Source organism: Polypterus senegalus, chromosome 9, assembly GCF_016835505.1.
Source record: "Polypterus senegalus isolate Bchr_013 chromosome 9, ASM1683550v1, whole genome shotgun sequence".
NCBI classification, from domain to species: domain Eukaryota; kingdom Metazoa; phylum Chordata; class Cladistia; order Polypteriformes; family Polypteridae; genus Polypterus; species Polypterus senegalus.
In genome coordinates, this window is record NC_053162.1 from 47,550,201 (window position 1) to 47,576,992 (window position 26,792).

The 26,792-nt window shown below is 40.3% G+C and overlaps 1 protein-coding gene across 1 annotated transcript in view; it reads right to left on the reverse strand.

The window, feature by feature from the left end:
* Positions 1-10,680, reverse strand: part of LOC120535316 (oxidative stress-induced growth inhibitor 1-like) — a 42,040-nt gene extending 31,360 nt beyond the window's left edge. The window contains exon 1 of the mRNA XM_039763079.1: positions 10,620-10,680. The gene's annotated coding sequence lies outside the window, so the exon portion shown is untranslated. The remainder of the gene's footprint in view (positions 1-10,619) is intronic.
* Between the last annotated feature and the right edge of the window lie 16,112 nt (positions 10,681-26,792).

Sequence of the window (26,792 nt, forward strand, 5' to 3'; positions counted from 1 at the left end):
GTCTGACGAAGTTGCTTCGGAAGACGGCGTTAGCTGCAGAGCTCAGCTCAGAGTGAAATGGGATGAATGGGTGGGGAGATGATGACGTGACTCCCCCACCCGCCTTAACTGTCAATCCCCCACAAACACAGTCTCGGAACTTGCATAAGCACACCCCTTCACCTACAATTTTAACTTAGTTACAAAGTGATCAAAACTCTCGTTTATATCCTGCGTCCTCTCATTAAACTTGTATCCCGCATTACCTGTGGGCATGTGAAACGCCAGCGGTAGCCTGTCTATGAACTTAATTTAAAGTTTAGGTTTACACCTTGCTTTCTTTCCGAGGTAGCAGCACTCATGAATATGGTATTATATGTCACTCGCTCGCTTCTTATTGTTTCGCTGCCTTCTCAATTATATAATGCATGTTTTCTTAAGCGCTTTTTGGAGGTCTTCCTGGTTTTCTACGCACTGCGTTGACAGTCAGTTAACGTGATTACGTGGGAGGCGTGATGATGTCACACGAAACTCCGCCCCCCACGTCATTGCAGCTCAACTCCATTACAGTTAATGGAGAAAAATACCTTCCAGTTATGACCATTAGGCATAGAATTTCGAAATGAAACCTGCCCAACTTTTGTAAGTAAGCTGTAAGGAATGAGCCTGCCAAATTTCAGCCTTCTACCTACACGGGAAATTGGAGAATTAGTGATGAGTGAGTGAGTGAGTGAGTGAGTGAGGGCTTTGCCTTTTATTAGTATAGATATCTCTTTATATATCTCTCTATATATATATCTATATACAGGGTGACACAGAAAAACGGGAACTTTTGAAAAACCAAATAAAACTAAAAGAAATCCAACAAAAAAAATGTATTGACAGCAATTGAACCACTACAACTTGCCTTTTAAGAGACAGTAATCCAAATTATCAATGTTTGAAAATGACGTCCTGTAGATGGTGACCTCCTGCACGTATGCATTCTTCCAATCTGCTGTTGAGGTTCCCCATTGATCGCTGCAATATCTCAGCTGGGATACCACGAATTTCGTGTTGAATTCTTTGTTTCAATTCAATCAGTGTCCTTGGCCAAGTCATGTAGACCCGACTCTTAAGGTAGCCCCACAAGAAAAATCACAAACGGATAAATCCGGTGATCTTGAGGGCCAGGGAATGTCACCGAATCTTGAGATGACAAGGTTACCGAACAATTCTCGCACAGCTGCCATTGATTGCCTTGCAATTCATTACTAAATGGCGTGGTCCCTGTTCTGCAGTTCTGCCAACTGTACATGGCTGCCACTACGCATTTCAAAAGTTTCCATTTTTCTGTGTCATCCTGTATATATCTGTTATGGTGTATAAAATCTGTACATTTTGGTTTCCATTGTATTTTGTTCAAGACAAGACAACAGATGAAATTAAATTAAAGCAGGTTTTCTTCCCTTACACCTTACTTTTATAACACTTGTTCATAGCTTCATGCTAATTTGGTTTTATAGCCTGGGAAAGGATGCTGAGCTGATACCTCAGGCTATTGATGGATGGACATCTGGAACAACAATTTGCTTTATGGCCTAGGACAGGAAGAACTACTGATGCCTCCGAGTACATCAAAGGTTTTGTTGTGTGGGAAAACAGACAGTGAATTAATTCATCAATCATTTGGACAGCCAGCCAATCAGGTGCATGTGTTGTGAAACCAAGGCTTGACATTTCATAATAAATATGCCTTGGTTTGGAAAGAAGAGGAGAGAAGCAAAGGGAGAAGAAAGAGAAGCAAAGAGAGAAGAAGAGGAACGGACGAAGACGGCCCTGGTCGTCAGAAAGGCATCATGAACACCGACTGCTAAATCAAACGCCTCCCTGGGACATTCATCCTTGTCATCTGTAACTTTTTCGTAAGCTTTTTCTAAAGACTATATATATTCAGACTTTCCTATCACTACCTATTTTCTAGTATTCTTTGTTCTTGTGGTATTATTATTATTCTTGTAATAAATACCATGCTGCTTTTAACTTTCAGTGCTTTGTCTTAATGTCTAGAGTGATTGAAGTAATCAGTTAGATTTCTTTTGAGCACCTGGTGACAGCCGGATTTTTGCCATTATTTCTGTGCTGCGAGGTTTATATGGCTGAGAGTGAAGAGCGCTATACTCAACAGAAGGGACAGATACGATAAAGAAGGTATTCTTGGCTGATGATTAGGCCTATAGTCAAGAGTGCTGAGTCTTTGTATGTTTAAATGTATTCTTGTAGACCAAAAGTAATATTTAGGTCTGAGATATCACTAAAGCATCGTATTGTTGTTTGTGCCGAAAATAAGTAAGTCTCTTGAAGTGCTGAATGACAGGCTGTTATTCCTATAGCACTTGTGTGGTTTAAAGTGCTAAGGGTTAATCAGCGTGTGTGTGTCATTCATGGAGCACTGTTGTGGTTAGGGTCTGTGTGTGTGTTTATCTGTGTGTGTGTGTGTGTTCATCTTAAAGTGCAACAGTAGACCAACCCGATAACTGAACTTGACGAGAACATTTACCTTTGAGGAAACAGGTAAAAGGGCAAGTGGAGGGAAATACCACGATAATACAATATCTCTCTCTCTAGATAGATAGATAGATATCTATCTATCTATCTATATCTATCTATATCTATATCTATATCTATATCTATATCTATATCTATATATATATATATATATATATATATATATAAAACCTCCTCACAGTGCTGCCAGCACGCAATGTTAACTTTGCTCCATATGTTCAGAAGATATAATTAACCATTAATCTTTAGAAGCAGTTCTCAAACAAGGGTGTGTAAATCACAGCAGAAATCCACTATTTAAAAGATAAGCCTCATGAAACCAACAAGTCTTTTGTTTTAATTCAAAAGTCTTTTCTTTCCACTTTGAAGGTGTAGGAGGGCAGCATTATTTAATTGGTAAATTAATCAGCATTTTCAACAGGGGAATTTCACAAGTAGTTTTTCCATGTATATACAGTTATGTCCATAAATATTTGGACAGAGACAACTTTTTTTCTAATTTTGGTTCTGTACTTTACCACAATGAATTTTAAATGAAACAACTCAGATGCAGTTGAAGTGCAGACTTTCAGCTTTAATTCAGTGGGGTGAACAAAACGACTGCATAAAAATGTGAGGCAACTAAAGCATTTTTTTAACACAATCCCTTCATTTCAGGGGCTCAAAAGTAATTGGACAATTGACTCAAAGGCTATTTCATGGGCAGGTGTGGGCAAGTCCGTCGTTATGTCTTATCAATTAAGCAGATAAAAGGCCTGGAGTTGATCTGAGGTGTGGTGCTTGCATGTGGAAGATTTTGCTGTGAACAGACAACATGCGGTCAAAGGAGCTCTCCATGCAGGTGAAAGAAACCATCCTTAAGCTGCAAAAACAGAAAAAAAAATCAGAGAAATTGCTACAATATTACGAGTGGCAAAATTTACAGTTTGGTACATCCTGAGAAAGAAAGCAAGCACTGGTGAACTCAGCAACGCAAAAAGACTTGGATGTCCACGGAAGACAACAATGGTGGATGATCGCAGAATCATTTCCATGGTGAAGAGAAACCCCTTCACAACAGCCAACCAAGTGAACAACACTCTTCAGGGGGTAGGCGTATTGATATCCAAGTCTACCATAAAGAGAAGACTGCATGAAAGTAAATACAGAGGGTGCACTGCAAGGTGCAAGCCACTCATAAACCTCAAGAATAGAAAGGCTAGATTGAACTTTGCTAAAGAACATCTAAAAAAGCCAGCACAGTTCTGGAAAAACATTCTTTGAACAGATGAAACCAAGATCAACCTCTACCAGAATGATGGCAAGAAAAAATTATGGAGAAGGTGTGGAACAGCTCATCATCCAAAGCATACCACATCATTTGTAAAACACAGTGGAGGCAGCGTGATGGCTTAGGCGTGCATGGCTGCCAGTGGCACTGGGATTCTAGTGTTTATTGATGATGTAACACAGGACAGAAGCAGCCGAATGAATTCTGAGGTGTTCAGAGACATACTATCTGCTCAAATCCAGCTAAATGCAGTCACATTGATTGGGTGGCGTTTCATGATACAGATGGACAATGACACAAAACATACAGCCAAAGCAACTCAGGAGTTCATTAAAGCAAAGAAGTGGAAAATTCTTGAATGGCCAAGTCAGTCACCTGATCTTAACCCAATTGAGCATGCATTTCACTTGTTGAAGACCAAACTTCAGACAGAAAGGCCCACAACCAAGCAGCAACTAGAAGCCGCTGCAGTAAAGGCCTGGCAGAGCATTAAAAAGGAGGAAACCCAGCATCTGGTGATGTCCTTGAGTTCAAGACTTCAGGCTGTCATCGCCAGCAAAGGGTTTTCAACCAAGTATTAGAAATGAACATTTTATTAACAGTTATTTAATTTGTCCAATTACTTTTGAGCCCCTGAAATGAAGGGATAGTGTTAAAAAAATACTTTAGTTGCCTCACATTTTTATGCAGTCGTTTTGTTCAACCCACTGAATTAAAGCTGAAAGTCTGCACTTCAACTGCATCTGAGTTGTTTCATTTAAAATTCATTGTGGTAAAGTACAGAACCAAAATTAGAAAAAAGTTGTCTCTGTCCAAATATTTATGGACCTAACTGTAAGTCATATTATAAAACCAACATAACATTTCACCCTATTAAAAATGCAATTTACTACCTGAGAAGTCACAACTGTGGGAAGAAAATAGAAAAAAAAATGAGCATCAGCATTTCAGGCTATAGTTAAAATTTAAACTAGATTTGGGCAAGTGATGGAATCAGAAATTAGGACTGGGACTGCAGTCATCTTTGTGAACGCTTCACGGCAGGAGAGTGTTGAAAAGAGAATCATGAAAATGGAACTGAAGAGTCATGGAGGTATTGATGGCAGGAGACGGGGACAATAAGAGAGATGGAGAGACAGAAAGACAGACATTCAAAGCACTTTATGGGTGCATCTGAATAAATTAGAATATCATCAAAAACTTAATTTATGTCAGTAATTCAATTCAAAAAGTGTAACTCATATATTATATAGATTCATTACACACAGAGTGATATATTTCAAGCGTTTGTTTTCATTTTGCTGATTATATCTTATAGCTAATGAAAACCCAAAATTCAGTATCTCAGAAAATTAGAAAATTTAGAAAAAGTTCAATATTCAACATTGTAGACTCATGGTGTCCCACTCCACTCAGCTAATTAACCTAAAACACCTGCAAAGGTGTCCTGAGCCTCAAAATGGTCTCTCAGTCTGGGTCAGTAGGCCACACAATCATGGGGAAGACTGCTGACTTGACAGTTGTCCAGAAGATGGTCATTGACACCCTCCGCAAGGAGGGTAAGTCACAAAAGGTCATTTCTAAAGAAGCTGGCTGTTCACAGAGTGCTGTATCCAAGCATATTAATGGAAAGTTGAGTGGAAGTAAAAAATGTGGCAGAAAAAAGAGCACAAGCAACAGGGATAACCACAGCCTTGAGAGGACTGTGAAGCAAAAGTATCCGGGACATGGGCTACAACTGTCGCATTCCTTTTCAGGCAAGATTGCAAGCCACTCCTAAACCAGAGACAACATCAGAAGCATCTGACCTAGGTTAAGGAGAAAACAGACTGGACTGCTGCTCAGTGGTCCAAAGTCCACTTCTCAGATGAAAGCAAATTTTGAATTTCATTTGGAAATCAAGGTTCTAGAGTCTGGAAGAAGAGTGGAGAGGCACAGAATCCAAGTTGCTTCAGTTCAGTTTCCACAGTCAGTGACGATTTGGGAAGCCATATCATCTGCTGGTGTTGGTCCACAGTGTTTTATCAAATCCAAAGACAGTGCAGCTGTCTACCAGGAAATTGTAGAGCACTTCATGCTTCCCTCTGCCGACAAGCTTTACGATTTAATTTTCCAGCAAGACTTGGCACCTGCCCACACTGCCAAAAGTACCAATACTTGGTTTAATGACCATGGTATCACTGTGCTTGAGTGCCAGCAAACTTGCCTGACCTAAACCCCATAGAGAATTATTGTCAAGAGGAAGATAAGAGACCCAACAATGCAGACGACCTGAAGGCTGCTATCAAAGCATCCTAGGCTTCCATAACACCTCAGCAGTGCCACAGGCTGATTGCCTCCATGCCACGCAGCATTGATGCAGTAATGCATGCAAAAGGAGCCCTGACCAAGTATTGAGTGCATACATGGACATACTTTTCAGTAGGCCAGCATTTCTATATTAAAAATATTTTTTTTATTGGTCTTATTTAATATTCTAATTTTCTGAGATACTGAATTTTGAGTTTTAATTACCTGTAGGCCATGATTAGCAAAATGAAAAGAAATAAAAGCTTGTAATCTATACTAATAAAAGGCAAAGCCCTGACTGACTGACTGACTGACTCACTCACTGACTCACTCATCACTAATTCTCCAACTTCCCGTGTAGGTAGAAGGCTGAAATTTGGCAGGCTCATTCCTTACAGCTTACGTACAAAAGTTGGGCAGGTTTCATTTCGAAATTCTACCCGTAATGGTCATAACTGGAAGCTATTTTTCTCCATATACTGTAATGGAGTTGAGCTGGATGGCCGTGGGGGGCGGAGTTTTGTGTGACATCATCACGCCTCCCACGTAATCACGTGAACTGACTGTCAACGCAGTACATAGAAAACCAGGAAGAGCTCCAAAAAGCGCTGAAGAAAACATGCATTATATAATTGAGAAGGCAGCGAAACAATAAGAAACGAGCGACTGACATTTACAACCATATTCATGAGTGCTGCTACTTCGGAAACAAAGCACGATGTAAACTTAAAGTTTAAAGCATAACAAAATGGAGTAATGCCCACTCAGTCGTACATCCTGCATAGAGTGGGGAATGTAAAGGTCTTTGCCAAAGAAGAACTCCAAATGCTAACATGGCTAATCAGGTGTTTGACTACAAATGTGTCTCTTTTCTTTAGCAATGCAATTCCCCTTGAGTTTTGCTACATAATTACTGCTCCATCTTGCCACCCATTTACAAATAAGTATGTGATTAACTCCCAAACAAATAGGTAACTAAACAATGCTGTATTCAAAACTAAAATGGAGCTATGCAAACTAGCTTTTACAAATTAGGTGTTTAAAACAAGGGGATGTTGTGATGAGGTGGCTGGCTAAACTTTGTGTGCCTCCTTCCGAGTGATTTCTACAAGAGGCTCTGAACTGGATAATGCGAATGAGCACATGGAGTAGAATCTGACTGCCTTACAGGTCAAAATGAGTGTCTGCACATTCTGGAAATGAATGAACAATTCTTAATGCGTTTGACTAAAGACTAAGACTCACTGAGAATGAAGAACAGACTACACCTTGGCCATCTGGCTCTTCCTAGGCCACATCCATAAAGCACTAGGCAAATACACAATGATACTGCAAAATACAAGAACGTTCTCATATTGTGATCATCACCAGGGAAAGGAGGACATTAAAGTCCTATCCCAGTGCCAGCAGGAATAACCTAAACAAATACATAAGTGGTTTAGGACAATTACATGACAAGATGGGGAAAGGCCTGGATTAGCAAAATAAAGGCTTCTCCAACCAGCCATGACTATGAGAGTTCTGGAGTTTAAGTTTTCAATTCCCAGCTGTACCTCTTTTCAGGTTAAAAAAAAAACTGCACCACCTCACCATGCCATAACAATCAAAGAACGAACATTATTGCTCAGAAACATGCCATTCTTTTATCTGCCCTCTTTAGGTGATGTTTGCTTTACAAGGAATACATGAGGACCATAGAAGAGTTGGAGAGAGACAGAGAGAGATACAGATGAGTGTCTGCTGCCAATTGTAAGCAGGGTAGACGTTCCCTGCAGATTTTGGGGCTGCAATTCTGGAAACTGAGATCATGGTCTGATTAGAATGAACCAAACTCATTGTGCGACAGGACAATTACCTTAAACACATAGGCCCAGATCTATTATCTTTGTTATAAATTATTTTTATTTTTATTTTTACTTTATTGCAGCAAACATGTTTGGGTTACAGTGCATCCGGAAAGTATTCACAGTGCATCACTTTTTCCACATTTTGTTATGTTACAGCCTTATTCCAAAATAGATTAAATTCATTTCTTTCCTCAGAATTCTACACACAACACCCCATAATGAGAACATGAAAAAGTTTACTTGAGATTTTTGCAAATGTATTAAAAATAAAAAAATTGAGAAAGCACATGTACATAAGTATTCACAGCCTTTGCCATGAAGCTCAAAATTGAGCTCAGGTGCATCCTGTTTCCCCTGATCATCCTTGAGATGTTTCTGCAGCTTAATTGTAGTCCACCTGTGGTAAATTCAGTTGATTGGTCATGATTTGGAAAGGCACACACCTGTCTATATAAGGTCCCACAGTTGACAGTTCATGTCGGAGCACAAACCAAGAATGAAGTCAAAGGAATTGTCAGTAGACCTCCGAGACAGGATTGTCTCGAGGCACAAATCTGGGGAAGGTTACAGAAAAATGTCTGCTGCTTTGAAGGTCCCAATGAGCACAGTGGCCTCCATCATCCGTAAGTGGAAGAAGTTCGAAACCACCAGGACTCCTCCTGGAGCTGGCCAGCCATCTAAACTGAGTGATTGGGGGAGAAGGGCCTTAGTCAGGGAGGTGACCAAGAACCCGATGGTCACTCTGTCAGAGCTCCAGAGGTCCTCTGTGGAGATAGGAGAACCTTCCAGAAGGACAACCATATCTGCAGCAATCTACCAATCAGGCCTGTATGGTAGAGTGGCCAGACGGAAGCCACTCCTTAGTAAAAGGCACATGGCAGCCCACCTGGAGTTTGTCAAAAGGCACCTGAAGGACAATTCTCTGGTCTGATGAGACAAAGATTGAAGTCTTTGGTGTGAATGCCAGGCGTCATGTTTGGAAGAAACCAGGCACCGCTCATCACCAGGCCAATACCATCCCTACAGTGAAGCAGTGAAGCATCATGTTGTGGGGATGTTTTAAGGCGGCAGGAACTGGGAGACTAGTCAGGATAAAGGGAAAGATGACTGCAGCAATGTACAGAGACATCCTGGATGAAAACCTGCTCCAGAGCGCAGTTGACCTCAGACTGGGGCGACGGTTCATCTTTCAGCAGGACAACAACCCTAAGCACACAGCCAAGATATCAAAGGAGTGGCTTCAGGACAACTCTGTGAATGTCCTTGAGTGGCCCAGCCAGAGCCCAGACTTGAATCCGATTGAACATCTCTGGAGAGATCTTAAAATGGCTGTGCACCGAGACTTCCCATCCAACCTGATGGAGCTTGAGAGGTGCTGCAAAGAGGAATGGGCGAAACTGGCCAAGGATAGGTGTGCCAAGCTTGTGGCTTCATATTCAAAAAGACTTGAGGCTGTAATTGCTGCCAAAGGTGCATCAACAAAGTATTGAGCAAAGGCTGTGAATACTTATGTACATGTGATTTCTCAGTTTTTATTCTTAATAAATTTGCAAAAACCTCAAGTAAACTTTTTTCACGTTGTCATTATGGGATGTTGTGTGTAGAATTCTGAGGAAAAAAATGAATTTAATCCATTTTGGAATAAGGCTGTAACATAACAAAATGTGGAAAAAGTGATGCGCTGTGAATACTTTCTGGATGCACTGTATTTGTTGAAAAAAGGTTTATCATCATGTCCAAACTACAGCAGAGAAAGTAGAAGTATTTAATGAAGACTGGCATGAACTAACTGCACATCAATGTGTAAAAAGAGTGCAGCAGCTTGGCAAAGTGATGGATGCTGCTGGCTAACAGATCCAGAAGAGCTGGAGTGAATCCCAGCCAGTCACTGAGTGTGTGAGGTTTTTTTCTAGCCTAAAATGCAGCCTTTATAGGTAGAACTTTATTTGTCACCAGAGGGACATTTTAGTAACAATGTACTGCTTGACATTGATCCAATGTAACTGTGTACATGAAACTGCTCTACCATGGACTTGCTGCCCATCCAAGACCACATCCTGCATTACATTAGATGCTGTCGGGACAGACTCGGACCCTGTGAACCTAAATTTGCATTAAGCAAGTTTAACTCTTTCAGGGCTGATGTCGACTTTTGTCAAAAAGAGGAGTTGACGATGGTAATCAACCATTAACTGTGACAAAACCAACCATTACATTGCAACCTTATTGCTAGAAGGAAAGTTTCATTGGTTTGACTGAGATTCCCTGCACTCATGTGAGTAATAAGGCGCACACAACGGCAAAAATGGCACCGACATCTGGCGAGAGATCAAAGCGAATGCGAAAAGCAAAATACTCTGTGGACGACGTCTTGCCCATTATCTCTGAACTGGACTATGACTTGTCGGACTCAGATTTTGATACAAGTGATCGAAACGAATGTAAGGTTCCAGCTTCAGCTGATCGGTCCCCAACTAGTCGTGGTACTGACAGTGTTCACCAGGGAGGACTGCCACTTAACACTGATAAGAGGTAGATACCAGATTGTAATGCACTGCGACCATGACCGCCACTGCTGCTGTCTCAGCCATGTGAAGACGTTTTATGTTGATTTCTGTGTGAAACCATCATTTTTTTGGAAAAAATATTCAGCCCTCAAAGAGTTAAAAATAAATTAATGGACTTACGAGGGTAGCAGGGGCTTACAGTGGTTAACACTGTGGCCCACTTCAATCCACAGGCTGGACAGTTTTTTTTGACATTTTCTTGAACGTTCTTCTCATATCCATGTGTTCTCTATGAGGAAATCCTGCAACGGAATCAGTACATTAGGAAAATTTAGTACATTTTTGTATAGCATATGCAAATCCAGTTTAGTATGTTGTTGTTACTCACGGATGTCAACAATGTGCCGGAATAACGCAAAGGGTGGTGGACAGTGTTACGCTGGTTTGCTCATGAGATTGCCGAAGATAAAAGGTACGTGCCTACGTAACATATGAATGAAAGAAATACAGTGGGTAAAATGAATGACAACGTAACAGCACGTTCCAGAAATTATTATTGTTACGTTGTACCCGGCGAGTGCTGCGCGTCTCACATTTGTACCGTGGCTTGCTCACATGTCAGTGAAGTATTCCCTATTTATGCTTTAAAAAGCCTGGATATCTATGTGTCCCCCTTTTATAACCATTGTTCCGTGTATATTGCCTTACTCTTTGGAATGCCACAAAGCAACCTGCGAGATTGGAGGAACGTTGAGAAGACATCATGAGAGGAAACAACAGCGTCGTGAAAACGAGACGGACTGTAAACGGACAGAAGTAGAAATGCTGCTACACCACCACATAATTACAATTTGGACAGTGATTCCGAGTAGGCCGTTCCAATCGAATCGATATCCAAGGGTTTTCTTTTGTAATTTTGTTTCCCTCATAAAAAAATCATAATGCTGTGTGACGAAGGGCCCAGTTCACGACTGGCAGCCGCGTTTAAACAGGGAGCCCTTCACAGACAACTTTAACACGCTCAGCGTAGTTGGGCGCACATGGCTAGTGAATCAATATACAGTAATATATGAGTTTCACTTTTTGAATTGAATTACTGAAATAAATTAACTTTTCGATGATATTCAAATTCATTGAGATGCACCTATACATAGAGAGTAGGGAAGCCACTTCAACCACCACTACCACCAAGGTGGGCCAACCTCTTTCAGTATCCTAAAGAGGATAGAAAGTGACATTCAAAGCAAAGCACCACAGCACTCAGAACAATAATGGAATAAAAAACTCACCGACACAGAGTCAGTCATATTCAGTTGAATTATTACATAGATAGACAATGGCTCATGTTCACCTAGAAGTAATCGGCCTTTGAGAATCAGGATTGTCAACAGATGAGTAAAGCATTACAGGCTATGATGGGAAACTAGTTATTGCTACTGAAAAGTAAGCGGTTCAAGAGTTGCAATGTATGGGACACCACAGGAGACATGCCGCAAACAGCTCGACTGACCATCAAACACACCTTCTGCCACCACCCTCGTAGAAATAAGCCAACACCATGGAGAAAACTCTCCTCCTGTATGTTTGCTTTCTGGTAAGAACTGCATAAAGAAGCAAAGCCTTCCATTTATCATTTGTACCCAGCTAACACATTTCAGGGATGGCGTCTAAGCTGTCCATATGGAGTGCATTGTAGAGTTCCAGTCCAAGACACACACAATCATTCTGAATGAGCAAGTTACAGTTTTGTTACAAGTTACAATTTGCCTGCCATGTGAAATTAAAAAAAGTGTTAAGAGAGAAAAAACATGCAGAAAATGGGATTCCATGGCCAGGTTTATAGCACTTGGAGCCAGCAAACACAACACCTGCCTAACCAATATGCAGTGTGTTTGCAGGTTCTTCCATTTTCAACTTAACAAACATTATCTCATACAGCTGCTTAGAAGATAATCCTCATCTCATACTCCACCCTTCACAGAGAACAGCACATTTCAGTTCAACATAGCATGTAAAGTACCCTAACATGTACAAATATATCCAAGTAGTTATTCACTCCAAGTTCTTTTAAGCCAAAGCTGCTCCTGGCTTCATCAGGCGCCCGTCTATCACTGGCACACTGACATGGTGCCACCTTAGGACCACCAATTAAACCAACATTCATGCCTTTTGGATTCTGCAGATCAACCAATTTACAGGTGGGAGAACATGCAAACTTTGAACCTCCTGAAGCAGCCATACTAATTGTAAGCAGGCTCTCTCTGCACAGTCGTCATAAGCTTTACTTCCAGGAATTCTGATGCCTAAACTCTAGTTCTCACCCTTGTGGAGAAGAGGAATGGATCAACGGGATTACGGCAATATCGCGTTTGCCTGTAGTAATGGCAGTAATTAATGAGACACATTGGTAAAAAGTTCCACTTTATTTTCTTTACTTTTTCCCTGTAGATGGGCGTCCCCAACTGGCAGCTTTAAATTAAGGTGACTGAAACAGAATAATACAATATATGGAGAAACACAAAAATGACAGAAATATCGTAACTACTTATGTATTGATATACAAGATGGGATGCAAAACGAACGAGACAGACAAACACAAGGGGCTTTTTCATTTGTGGCTCTATTTTGGAATTTTTAGAGTGCCATCAAAGTCCGCTCCCCCCAAACTAATGTATAGCCATGAGTGAGAGGGGGCTGTGACACAAGGCTCTTTTTGACTCCACATTATTTTAAGGCTTGTAAAAACTAGACGTTTACCTGACACACAGTAACAAAGATGATAAAGCAGGCCTTTAGCTGGCTGATTACTTAAGAGTTCTGAATTCTCTTAGCACAGGTATGTAAACTTTGTTTTTTTTATATCAAGCCTTTAAAGATGATAGCTGATGCTGTGTGGACTTTCATGCAGGTACTCCAGTTTCAAGTAAAGAACTATACTCTCAGTTCCCTGATGGTGAGGCATTGTCTTCTTCAGCTAGCTGTTTAGCTCTTTGCTTGTCCTTTGCAACTTCATAAGGAAAAGCACACTTCCCTCTGGAGCAACTGATCAAGTTGACTTCTTGAACTAAAGACTCTTTCCTCATGTTTGCTTCAGCCACAAGCAAATAGCCTAAGCTAGGACAGCAGTATCTTACATTTTGTGATCCTCCAAGGGGAAATTCCATACTCCATGAGCACTACAGTGAGTTAGCAGAAAGAGCTTTTGATTTCCAAACAGAACACAAGCTTAATTGTTCCAAAGATGGAGCTTTTATGGCCACCAAGAAAACGAACAGAGACATTTGGTTAGTTTTTAAGGGAAGGTGTGCAGTCAGCTCAACTGACTGGATCAGAGTCCATCTCCTAGTACAGGTCAGTGCCTTAATGCATCCATCAAAGTACGTAAGGGTTCAGCTTGCAGGTACAAGTTAAGATGAAGATCCTTTTAGGTGCCTCTTTGGGTCTGCAGAGAATTCAGTTCATCTTTGATTACCACCTCTGGTTATCAAATGAAATTCAGAAAGCAAGCCGACCAAATGCTTGCACAGCTGAAGAACAGTTCTGCCACTCCAGTGAGCGTCCTTCAGGGGTTCAAGTGGAAGAGCTGCAACTGGCTTTGTACATCTCTGTCAGTCTAATCTTGTCACAGCATAGACTGTATGTGCCACTGAAAGCATAACAAAATGGAGTAATGCCCGCTCAGTCGTACATCCTGCACGGAGTGGGGAATGTAAACGTCTTTGCCAAAGAAGAACTCCAAATGCTAACATGGCTAATCAGGTGTTTGACTACAAGTGTGTCTCTTTTCTTTAGCAATGCAATTCTCCTTGAGTTTTGCTACATAATTACTGCTCCATCTTGCCACCCATTTACAAATAAGTATGCGATTAACTCCCAAACAAATAGGCAACTAAACAATGCTGTATTCAAAACTAAAATGGAGCTATGCAAACTAGCTTTTACAAATTAGGTGTTTAAAACAAGGGGATGTTGTGATGAGGTGGCTGGCTGAACTTTGTGTGCCTCCTTCTGAGTGATTTCTACAAGAGGCTCTGAACTGGATAATGCGAATGAGCACATGGAGTAGAATCTGACTGCCTCACAGGTCAAAAATGAGTGTCTGCACATTCTGGAAATGAATGAACAATTCTTAATGCGTTTGACTAAAGACTAAGACTCACTGAGAATGAAGAACAGACTACACCTTGGCCATCTGGCTCTTCCTAGGCCACATCCATAAAGCACTAGGCAAATACACAATGATACTGCAAAATACAAGAACGTTCTCATATTGTGATCATCACCAGGGAAAAGAGGACATTAAAGTCCTATCCCAGTGCCAGCAGGAATAACCTAAACAAATACATAAGTGGTTTAGGACAATTACATGACAAGATGGGGAAAGGCCTGGATTAGCAAAATAAAGGCTTCTCCAACCAGCCATGACTATGAGAGTTCTGGAGTTTGTTTTCAATTCCCAGCTGTACCTCTTTTCAGGTTAAAAAAAAAACTGCACCACCTCACCATGCCATAACAATCAAAGAACGCACATTATTGCTCAGAAACATGCCATTCTTTTATCTGCCCTCTTTAGGTGATGTTTGCTTTACAAGGAATACATGAGGACCATAGAAGAGTTGGAGAGAGAGAGAGAGATACAGATGAGTGTCTGCTGCCAATTGTAAGCAGGGTAGACGTTCCCTGCAGATTTTGGGGCTGCAATTTTGGAAACTGAGATCATGGTCTGATTAGAATGAACCAAACTCATTGTGCGACAGGACAATTACCTTAAACACATAGGCCCAGATCTATTATCTTTGTTATAAATTATTTTTATTTTTACTTTATTGCAGCAAACATGTTTGGGTTACAGTGCAACCGGAAACTATTCACAGCGCATCACTTTTTCCACATTTTGTTATGTTACAGCCTTATTCCAAAATTGATTAAATTAATTTCTTTCCTCAGAATTCTACACACAACACCCCATAATGAGAACATGAAAAAAGTTTACTTGAGGTTTTTGCAAATTTATTAAAAATAAAAAAATTGAGAAAGCACATGTACATAAGTATTCACAGCCTTTGCCATGAAGGTCAAAATTGAGCTCAGGTGCATCCTGTTTCCGCTGATCATCCTTGAGATGTTTAATTGGAGTCCACCTGTGGTAAATTCAGTTGATTGGACATGATTTGGAAAGGCACACACCTGTCTATATAAGGTCCCACAGTTGACAGTTCAAGTCGGAGCACAAACCAAGCATGAAGTCAAAGGAATTGTCTGTAGACCTCCGAGACAGGATTGTCTCGAGGCACAAATCTGGGGAAGGTTACAGAAAAAATTCTGCTGCTTTGAAGGTCCCAATGAGCACAGTGGCCTCCATCATCCGTAAGTGGAAGAAGTTCGAAACCACCAGGACTCCTCCTAGAGCTGGCCAGCCATCTAAACTGAGTGATTGGGAGAGAAGGGCCTTAGTCAGGGAGGTGACCAAGAACCTGATGGTCACTCTGTCAGAGCTCCAGAGGTTCTCTGTGGAGAGAGGAGAACCATCCAGAAGGACAACCATCTCTGCAGCAATCTACCAATCAGGCCTGTATGGTAGAGTGGCCAGACGGAAGCCACTCCTTAGTAAAAGGGACATGGCAGCCCGCCTGGAGTTTGCCAAAAGGCACCTGAAGGACAATTCTCTGGTCCGATGAGACAAAGATTGAACTCTTTGGTGTGAATGCCAGGTGTCACGTTTGGAGGAAACCAGGCACCGCTCATCACCAGGCCAATACCATCCCTACAGTGAAGCAGGGTGGTGGCAGCATCATGTTGTGGGGATGTTTTAAGGCGGCAGGAACTGGGAGACTAGTCAGGATAAAGGGAAAGATGACTGCAGCAATGTACAGAGACATCCTGGATGAAAACTTGCTCCAGAGCATCTTGACCTCAGACTGGGGCAACTGTTCATTTTTCAGCAGGACAACGACCCTAAGCACACAGCCAAGATATCAAAGGAGTGGCTTCAGGACAACTCTGTGAATGTCCTTGAGTGGCCCAGCCAGAGCCCAGACTTGAATCCAATTGAACATCTCTGGAGAGATCTTAAAATGGCTGTGCACCGACGCTTCCCATCCAACCTGATGGAGCTTGAGAGGTGCTGCAAAGAGGAATGGGCGAAACTGGCCAAGGATAGGTGTGCCAAGCTTGTGGCATCATATTCAAAAAGACTTGAGGCTGTAATTGCTGCCAAAGGTGCATCGACAAAGTATTGAGCAAAGGCTGTGAATACTTATGTACATGTGACTTCTCAATTTTTTTATTTTTAATAAATTTGCAAAAACCTCAAGTAAACTTTTTTCACGTTGTCATTATGGGGTGTTGTGTGTAGAATTCTGAGGAAAAAAATGAATTTAATCCATTTTGGAATAAGGCTGTAACATAACAAATTGTGAAAAGTGATGCGCTGTGAATACTTTCCGGATGCACTGTATTTGTTGAAAAAAGGTTTATCATCATGTCCAAACTACAGCAGAGAAAGTAGAAGTATTTAATGAAGACTGGCATGAACTAACTGCACATCAATGTGTAAAAAGAGTGCAGCAGCTTGGCAAAGTGATGGATGCTGCTGGCTAACAGATCCAGAAGAGCTGGTGTGAATCCCAGCCAGTCACTGAGTGTGTGGGGTTTTTTTCTAGCCTAAAATGCAGCCTTTATAGGTAGAACTTTATTTGTCACCAGAGGGACATTTTAGTAACAATGTACTGCTTGACATTGATCCAATGTAACTGTGTACATGAAACTGCTCTACCATGGACTGGCTGCCCATCCAAGACCACGTCCTGCATTACATTAGATGCTGTTGGGACAGACTTGGACCCTGTGAACCTAAATTTGCATTAAGCAAGTTTAAAAATAAATTAATGGACTTACGAGGGTAGCAGGGGCTTACAGTGGTTAACACTGTGGCCCACTTCAATCCACAGGCTGGACAGTTTTTCTTGACATTTTCTTGGACGTTCTTCTCATATCCATGTGTTCTCTATGAGGAAATCCTGCAACGGAATCAGTACATTAGGAAAATTTAGTACATTATTGTATAGCATATGCACAAATTTACTTCTCCGATGCGCAACTGTAAATTGCTAAGGCTTGCAGGATTTACACACAGTAAGAAGTAAGTTTCAATGGTCACATTTAAGAAAAGACCAACAGTGCAAATAATTTGAATTAACATTAATAGAGACATGACCCAAAAGCAAACTGATTCTACCGTTACCCTGCTAGATTCTGATAAATGGGGCTACATGGGATTAACATTGGTTCTAATATGTTGATCAATTCTTTTTCAATATCTGCACAACCGAAGACACTCTATACAGTATGAAGATGCTTTTAAGAGACACCGACAGACACCTGCAAAGAAAAGCATGTGAAGACGGACCTTGCCACCATCTTGGCATTCTCTGGAAAGCAGCCAGTAACTGATATCTTCAATATATGAGTAACTTTATTAGGTAAATAAAGATTTATCCAACTTGGTGATAATTGCAAAGGTAAACATAGATTTTTTTTATTGCTTATATCATCATCTCATTTAACGGAGTATTTCAAAAAGGCATACTTGAATCCCAAAGGTTGTCATCTACATAATGAGCACAGTCACAGTCCACAACACTTGGAATATTCTGCCAAGTCTTAAATAAGGATTATGGATCAGCCAAGGAGTGATTTGTTTAGCTCTACACCCATTTCATCAGTTAACTCTCACAATTTCTAACTCAAGATTAAATAGCAAGTATGTGAGCGGCTGTGTCGGGCGTCACTGCAAAGACTCACCGACAAGTAGCGGTGGGTAGAGTAGCCACAAATTGTACTCAAGTAAGAGTAGCGTTACTTCAAAATATTATTACTCAAGTAGAAGTAAAAAGTAGTCATCCAAAAAATTACTCAAGTAAGAGTAAAAAAGTATTTGGTGGAAAGACTACTCAAGTACTGAGTAACTGTTTGAACATAATAAATTATTTATTTTTTAGAAATGTAAGAACACAGACAAAAATATAAAATGTGCAAATTCTGCTATTTCCAAATAATAAAAAAATGAGTAAAAATAAATAACATCTTTACAAAATGAAGATGCACAAATAACACAAAGTTCCAAATCTCAGTTTTTCACAACAAAGCTTTTGAAGCCGATACCTACAGTAGGTAACTTGTATATTTGAACAGTGCAAACTACTTACAGTGACAACATACACTGTACACTGACAGTATAATACTGCATATTCACTTTGTGGTATAGCCGATCCGCGGCGTCAAAAAAAAAAGGCCAGTTTCAAATCCATAAAGCTGTGTCACTCTCCATGGGCGCAATTTGACGACCGCAGGGAGTTAATGAAATAGTTGGAGTAGGTGCAATCGTTCTCAACTGCTGCATTGGCTGCCTGAAGCGGGTGATTAAGGCCCACAGAGACGGGAGTGTATATATACGGGTCAGCACAAAAAAAAAAAAAAAGGAAGGGGGAATCAAAGAAAAGGAGAAAAGAAAAGAGTTTAAAAAGCATGAAAGGCAAGCTTGGGAATGACAATCTGGTTCTTGCAGTGAAGCCGTGACCATTTAGCAGTGAACAGGAGCCCCGCATGGCTGCAAGATACAGGAAGTTTGTGTGTGGTCATGTGACTGCATGGCTATGTCTGATTGGTGAAATGGAGTCATGTGATTATTGTTACAACGTCTGATTGGTGAAACAGTCATGCAGTAGATCCACTGGCGAGTTCTTTCTTGCAAAAATACATCGTGTAATGTGCAAATGGAAATGGAAACTAACGAGTCGAGTGTTGCCCAATGTAGCGGAGTAAGAGTAGCGTTTCTTCTTCCCAAATGCACTCAAGTAAAAGTAAAAGGTATGGCGCAGTAAAACTACCCTTAGAAGTACAATTTTTTAAAAAAGTTATTCGAGTAAATGTAACTTGTTACTACCCACCTCTGCTGACAAGCAAGACAAACCTTACATGCTGACCCTACTGGAGGTCAACGTCATTTACTGAAACTCCCCTCAACAGCTTGACACACCCTAACAACACCCAGCAGAAAAAACATAATGCAAACAAACACTATTGTCAGTTCTGAGGTGCCAATATGCTTCTTGAAGAATACGTTCATTTTGATGAGACAAGGACTGTCAAGTAAAACACAGAAAAGAGAAAAAAAAATCAAAAAAGTGTCAGCCAAGTAGACAGAGCCATAGGTCTTAATGAAATGCCAAGGAGAAGCCAGCAGAATACATAACTTACAATCGAACATAAAAAGAGGTGGGCAAACGTTTGGGGAAAAAACACAAGACACAAATCAATCAACCAGGACTGCATTCGACACAATGAATGATACAGTATAATACGCTTCTACTACCCCTAATGGACTTAATCAGAGAATCCCAAGAAAATCCCTCAGGACACAGAGGTGTCAAACGTTTAGCAAAGGCTCAGCTTTGTTGATTTCACAACATTATTAAAGGAATATGCCATCCAATAGTGATATGTTTATCTGTTACTTATGTTGTGTTGTTTATAGTTATAGCAGAGAAAAACTGATAATCTTATATTTTTATGAAGAATGAAGGTTTAAAGAAAAAAAAACAATTACAGTAGTGGAGACAAATGCTCAACAGCAAAAAATATCAAAATGGCCAAGAACAAATTTCAAATTTCTTGTGTCACATAATCAGCCCACTAAGTATCCAGTTGCATGCTCCAAACATAAGTGTTGTGGCTAAAATGTTGTTAAATAAATCACTTCTGAAGACTGTGGTTATGCACAACAGCAGAGAACAGAATGGAGAATTCACCTCCTTCCTCGTTCATGGTTTGTTAATCCACAAGTTCAGCATTTCCAGGTACTTCTATTGGCTGTCTATGCAACCTCATTGCTGAATTGAAGCCTCTAAGATATTCACTGATGGGAGACATGCTGATAATATTTGTTTCACTCACTTTTAACTTTTAATCTCTAGAGGTCCACATCTCTCAGTTCACTCTTGGCAATACCCGAGTCACATGAAGCAGCTGGTACTGGGCAAGGTCCTTTATCTCAGCCTTAACTACAAACACAGGAGAAATAACAGATAGACAGATATTCCTTTAGTATGTTCTTTTGAGAATTTGAATATAAGCTCAAATGAAGCCATACAAATTTGTGAAATTCATGCTGTTTTATCTTGGTAGAGTAATATATATTGCTCTACTTTTCCCTATTGTATTATTAATATGTAGCCTTAGAATGCCTAATCCCACAGAGTTACCACTGTATATAACTTATCCCCACCTTCCCTTCTACAGGGTGGCCCACGAAAAAGTAGTCTGCCTTCCTGCCAGAGTGGCGCGCCAATTGACTACCCTCATCACGAAAGCTGTGTAGACGTAGTGCAAACGTGTATATGGGAATTTTTGAGGAATTTTACGGACAGTTGACGCTGGAAGAACGCGAGTACGCCTTCTTCCAACAGAACGGCGCGACTTGTCACACGTGTCATTGTCACGAATTCGGGAGACATTTACAGAAGACAGGATTGTGGCCGCCGAGATCGCCGGACTTAAGCACTTGTGACTTTTATCTGTGGGGCAATTTGAAGGGAAAAGTGTACACTAATAACCCGAGAACTTTACACCAGTTGAGAGACAATATATTCGTAATGCAATTCGAAGCATTGGCGCCCCAGAGTTGCGTCGCGTATATGACAACATGTTAAGGCGTGCCCAAAAATGCATTGACGCACAAGGAGATCATTGTCAGCACTTTCTGTAAAGAGTGAGTAAAGATTTTTGCATTTCAAGTTCTTTCTTTCTTTATGGAAGGGCGCCTTTTTTCGCCAGGGAGGTGGGCTACTTTTTCGTGGGCCACCCTGTATTTCTATAACCTCAGGCAATTAGATGTAGTAAAAAGACAAGCAGGAGTTAAGTTACACATAAAATAATGTATTACTGATAATATTCATAAATAATAACAAAATGCAAAGTGCATTTGAATATTGGCAGCCATACAACCTGATAAAATGGTGATGTGTAATTCAGGTGGCACACAGACTTGTAGTTACTTAAAATGTCTCTAGTTAAGGCATCATTGGTGCTCAGCTTTCAGCCACATGTCTGTTCAATATGGCTGAAGCTGTGCTCTTCATTGTGTTGTCTTCAGTTCATGGTCTGATGGTCTTCTTCAGTTGTTAGCAAGAGAAAGATACTTCTACATCATCACAGGTTAGCAAGAGAGATGCTTCTTCATCATATGTTGGTTAGAGAGAGAATGTGAGGTTAAGCACGTACATTTATAGATGTTCTCCCCAATTCCTAGAACCAATAGGACATCATGGTACTTCGAGGCCTCTAAGACAAGCCAATTCCAAACAGCCATATCTCAGACCAATGGGTGAAATAGATCTTCTTATCTCCTGCCCCCCAAGCCATATGTTAAACATCCTGCCTGCCTTGCAGGGGGGTTGAAAGACTTTATCAGAGAAATACTCAAACTGGTTTAAGACACATCCCCCCAAATCCTGTCGTAAACGGGGGTAAACACAACTACTGGTACCTCTCACCAAAGTAACACTAAATTACATCGGTTTGTCTAAATTATAAATAAAGACATACAAAACATTTATCAAGCTATATGCAAAACCTCACATCACAACACATGCTTTTTGAAAAGTATACAAAAAGGACATTATTTAATATATGCATTCTCCTAAAAGTAGAGAAACCTGAAACACTTAACTCAAAAAGCAAATAAGTTTGTGAACATGAAAAAATGGCCCCAGTGGGCAAATAAGAATCATAAGACTCATCACCATACTGCAAGTGAAAAAGAACAAAAAAAAACTGCAACCATTTAATAAAAAAAAAATAAAAATAAAAAAAAATAGGGAGGGAAAAAGAATCTCAGTGAAAGCTAAACAGAGTTACATTTGCTCCACTTCTATAAAAGTACAGGGGGTCCTCGGGTTACGACACAGTTCCGTTCCTACAATCAATCAATCAATCAATCAACATTTATTTATATAGCACATATTCATACAAAAAAAAAATGTAGCTCAAAGTGCTTTACAAAATGAATAGAGAAATAGAAGACACAATAAAAGATAAACATAAGTCAACATTAATTAACATAGAATAAGAGTAAGGTCCGATGGCCAGGGTGGACAGAAAAACAAAAAACTCCAAAGCTGGAGAAAAAATAAAATCTGTAGGGGTTCCAGACCAAGAGACCGCCCAGTCCCCTCTGGGCATTCTACCTAACATAAATCATCATATTTTCATGGAAGGACCTGATGATGATGGTCACGTAGACTTCTGGCTTTCAGTCCATCATTGTTGGAGCATCATGATGCTTTGAGTAGGTGGTGGTGGCACAGGCCGCCACCACAAAGAAACCGGAAAAAGAAACAGAAGAGAGAGTAGGGGTCAGTACGGATTTTAGAGCCACCATGAATAGTTATTATGAAGAATTGAACATACAGAGTATCAGGATTAAGTTAAAGTGAAGTTATAAAAAGGCCATGTTAAAGTAATGTGTTTTCAGCAGTGTTTTAAAGTGCTCTACTGTATTTGCCTGGCGAATTCCTATTGGCAGGCTATTCCAGATTTTAGGTGCATAACAGCAGAAGGCCGCCTCACCACTTCTTTTAAGTTTAGCTTTTGGAATTATAAGGAGACACTCATTTGAAGATCTAAGGTTACGATTTGGAATATAACGTGTCAGGCATTCCGATATATAAGATGGAGCGAGATTATTTAAGGCTTTATAAACCATAAGCAGTATTTTAAAGTCAATCCTGAATGACACAGGCAACCAGTGTAGTGACATCAAAACTGGAGAAATGTGTTCGGATTTTCTTTTCCCAGTTAGGATTCTAGCAGCTGCATTCTGCACTCGTTGCAAATGATTTATGTCTTTTTGGGTAGTCCTGAGAGGAGTGCGTTACAGTAATCTAGTCTACTGAAAACAAAAGCGTGAATTAATTTCTCAGCATCTTTCAATGATATAAGAGGTCTAACTTTAGCTATGTTTCTTAAATGAAAAAATGCTGTCCTAGTGGTCTGATGAATATGCGATTTAAAATTCAGATTACAGTCAACGGTTACCCCTAAATTTTTACTTCCGTCTTAACTTTTAATCCTAGTGCATTAAGTTTATTTCTGATAACCTCGCTGAATCCATTATTGCCAATTACCAAAATTTCAGTTTTCTCTTTATTTAGTTTGAGAAAATTACTATTCATCCATTCAGAAATACCAGTAAGACATTGTGTTAGTGTATCGAAGAGTCGGAGTCATCAGGTGCTATAGATAAGTACAGCTGTGTGTCATCAGCATAGCTGTGGTAGCTCACATTGTAACCTGAGATAATCTGACCTAACGGAAGCATATAGATTGAGAATAACAGCGGACCCAGGATAGAGCCTTGTGGAACACCATATCGGATATCATGTGTCTTTGAGATTTGATTACCACAACTCACAAAGAATTTTCTCCCTGCCAGGTAGGATTCAAACCAATTTAAGACACTGCCAGAGAGGCCCACCCATTGACTAAGGCGATTTCTAAGAATATTATGATCAATGGTGTCAAATGCAGCACTCAGATCTAAGAGGATGAGAACAGATAAATGGCCTCTGTCTGCATTTACCCATAAGTCATTTACTACTTTAACAAGTGCAGTTTCTGTGCTGTGATTTGTTCTGAAGCCTGACTGAAAGTATCAAGAATAGCATGTTTATTGAGGTGGTCATTTAACTGCATAATGACTGCCTTCTCTAAATTTTACTTAAGAAGGGCAGGTTAGAAATGGGTCTAAAATTTTCAAAGGCAGAGGGGTCAAGATTATGTTTCTTAAGAAGGGGTTTAACTACAGCAGTCTTAAGACAGTCTGGAAAGACCCCGTATCTAATGACAATTTACTATGTCCAGAATATTGTCAATTAGCACGCCTGATATTTCTTTGAAAAACCTGGTTGGTATTGGGTCAAGGACGCAGGTGGAGGTTTCAGTTGAGAGATTATACTATGTAATTCAGGTAAATCTATCCTGGTGAAAGCATTTAATTTGTTTATAACGGAGTACCGGGGCTTTGGAGGTTCTGCAGTGTTGGGGAGATATACTATGTTATCTCTAATATCATTAATTTTTTGAGTGAAAAATACAGCAATGTTCTCACAGGTTTCACTGGAAGTATTCTGGGGACATTCCTTTGTGTTACCTGGGTTTAACAGACGGTCAATTGTAGAAAATAAGACTCTGGGATTACTAGCATTGTTATTTATAATATTAGAGAAATAGCAGCCTCTCAAGACGGACAGTGTTATTGTATTCTGTTATTTTAACTTTTAATATTTCATAGTGGATAGTTAGTTTAGTTTTCCTCCATTTACGCTCAGCTCTATGACATGTTCTTTTTAAATCAGACACTCTTTGGGTCTTCCATGGAATAACAGTACTAGAGGATTTTTAACTGTCTTTTCAGGTGCAACTATGTCAACAGCAGTTCTTACTTTAGAATTAAAGTTTTCCACTTTACTATTTACATTATCCTCGCTATTATAGCTGGCATTATAAACGGACTGATTGCTTAGAATAGTTGTAAGCTTTAAAGCTGCTGATGAGTCAAAGAAGCGTTTTTTAACAAAATGCTTCTCATGAGCGTTTTCTATCTTTATTTCTATATTAAATAGTAGAAGGAAATGGTCTGATAGACCGATATCAGTGACCTGCTTTATATCAACTTTAAGTCCTTTAGTAATCACTAAGTCTAACGTATGACCTGCTTTATGTGTAGGCTGATTTACGAGCTGCCTCAAATCAAAAGAGTCCAGGAGGTTCATGAATTCCTTTACCTTTTGGTCACACTGATTGTCGACATGAAAGTTAAAGTCGCCACTATTAAGAGTGCATCATAGTTTGTAACTAAAATTGACATTAAGTCAGAGAATTCCTCAAGGAAAGACGCGTTATATTTAGGAGGTCTATACACGGATAATACGAGAACGTGAGAATCTCCATGAATAACAACGGCGAGATACTCAAAGGACTTAAATTTACCAAAACTAACATCTTTACATTTTAATCGGCTCGAGTAAATGTTTGCCAAACCGCCCCTTTTCCCCTGGCGGTCGCACGAGTAAAACTGTAATCCGGGCGCAGATTCGATTAAAACTGCCGCCCCATTGGAATTAAGCCATGTTTCATTTAGCGCAATAAAATCAATGTTTCTATCACTAATAAGATCGTTTATAAAAAATGTCTTGTTAGTTAAAGCTCTAACATTTAATAGTGCCATATTTAATGTTTCTGAAGGGCAGAGCTGAATTTTATGCGTGTTATGGTAATCGGAACAAAATTAAGTTATTTTTGTTAACGCCGCTCTGTGTGTACTTTTTATGTAATCTACAATCCGTTTTTATAGTCTTAATGCAGTGTTGATCTGAAGTAGTAATTTCAATTAAATTATTGGTGTTTTGCCGCACTGCCTAGATTTTTTACGTGCATTAAGATTTGTTATTAGATTATTAATGTTGTGCACTTTAACGGAAGACTCTGTTAAGCCATTATGTCCTATCAAACCAGTAGCATTACGTAAGGGGTTAGCAGTAGAAGTAGACAGTCAAGATAGACGAATTACCTTAGCGATGTTTTCGGAGAGGACCCGGGCGCCAAATCTATTCGGATGCAGTCCATCCCGCTTGAAGAAGCACGGCCTTTCCCAAAAAAGATCCCAGTTGTCTATAAACCCGATGTCTTGATTCTCGCAGAAGCCTCTCAGCCAGTTGTTTAAACCCAGCAGACGACTGTAGTATTCATGCGATCGTCTGACGAGAGGTAGTGGACCCGAGATGAAGATTTTTGCGGATGGGGTCCTCTCCTTCGTGTCTTCAACTAGTGCTGCGAAGTCAGCCTTGAGAACCTCTGACTCTCGGTGCCTTATGTCGTTTACGCCGGCATGTAGAATGATGGATCCAATTGCCCTCTTGTGCTTCTGGTAGAAGGTCGGCGCCCGCCTCATCACATCTCGAACTCGAGCACCGGGAAAACAAGAAACAAAGGATTTTTGATTAGGGCATGTGATATTCAGGTTTCGTACAATGGAATCACCTACCACGATTATATCACCCGGGGTTGAAGGCAGACTGGGGACGCGGAGAGGGTCGAATCGATTCTGGATTTGAATGCTCGCCTGTGCCGCTGGAGGTGTTCTAGCCTTGAACCCCCGCCTGCAAAGCTGAAACCCGTCGAGGTCTTCAACAGTGATTTAACCCGAATTTTAGTGCGAGTCGAAACACACTCTAGTCTAAGTCACTTACCTATCTTAACACATTTGCAAAATCATAATCTAGAACATAAAAACAC